The 1,115-nt window shown below is 33.2% G+C and overlaps 1 protein-coding gene across 1 annotated transcript in view; it reads right to left on the bottom strand.

The window, feature by feature from the left end:
* LOC117174569 (dynein heavy chain 2, axonemal) overlaps positions 1-1,115 on the bottom strand; it is a 90,379-nt gene that overhangs the window by 52,555 nt on the left and 36,709 nt on the right. The gene's annotated exons all lie outside the window — the stretch shown is intronic.

A 1,115-nucleotide genomic window follows, 5' to 3' on the forward strand; every position in this document is an offset into this window, starting at 1 on the left:
TAATCATATATTAATTTTGATAAACATCTCAATATTTTAAAAATATTAATGTATTTACTGGATAATTTTATAGGATCTACTGTTTTGGAATTTTTCATTATGACATATTTTACAGTATTCCGTAAGTTTAAATTTAAATACTCAAATATTTTCGCGGGAATCTTTACTTTTCCGAATTTGACAAGTCGGTGCTTGTTTACTTTTTTTCGAGTGCGCATGGTTGTTGCAAGTCTGAGCACGCTGTCTGTGCCACTGTGAACATCTATCTTGCACGTTTACCATGTCGTTATGGAATTCTGTATAGTTTTGGCAGTATTATGGCAGCAGTATTGCTGCCAAAGATAATTTACACATTATTACCGCCTTCGAACGAATTTGTGCCAAATTGTCGGTGTAAAGCTTGTACTCGAACTACTTCGTGTTGCTGTTTAGAAGGCAAAATAAAATGTTGCTCATTTTGTTTGTGTCAAAAAAACAATACGTGCAAAAATAAATTTAATAAGACTGATGAACAAAAATGAGCGGAGAAATATCCATATTTTGTGTGTTTTGATACGTACAAACAGTGTATGATATTTAGTCGATAATAAAACAATATTTATTTATAATAAAATAATCATTTGGTGAGAACTGATTGATTGACTGTAAACAGTCGGGACAAACTTCATACTTTTTTCAGTAAGGCCGCGAGTACCTCGCCGCGCGCCGGCCATAAGCGCCAAACGCACTGTCGCGCGCACAAAAGGCGCTACTTGTAAATTGCGATAACTAGGCTTCCGACTGGTTAATCTAATGTCGCGTACAATGAATAGGTAGAGGAGCTTTCAAAGAACAAGTTGCTTCTTCAATTTTCGAAAAATATTCAATAGGTCAAGAATAATCGATACTCAAAGTTTGCAAAAAACGTCAAATTTTGAACTTTGAAAATTTATAACTTTGTAAATATGTATTTAACAAAAAAGTTGCAAGAGAACTCTTATGCTTAGAATTGTCCATATTCACTAAAAAAAATGTGTCCCATTAAGAAAAACCATTTTTTCCTATTTGTTTAAACAATTGCGTTTTAAACAAAACCTATCCACTTCTCGTAAAATTAACCGGTACCATTGGATTCA

Source organism: Belonocnema kinseyi, chromosome 6 (genome assembly GCF_010883055.1).
Source record: "Belonocnema kinseyi isolate 2016_QV_RU_SX_M_011 chromosome 6, B_treatae_v1, whole genome shotgun sequence".
NCBI classification, from domain to species: Eukaryota; Metazoa; Arthropoda; class Insecta; order Hymenoptera; family Cynipidae; genus Belonocnema; species Belonocnema kinseyi.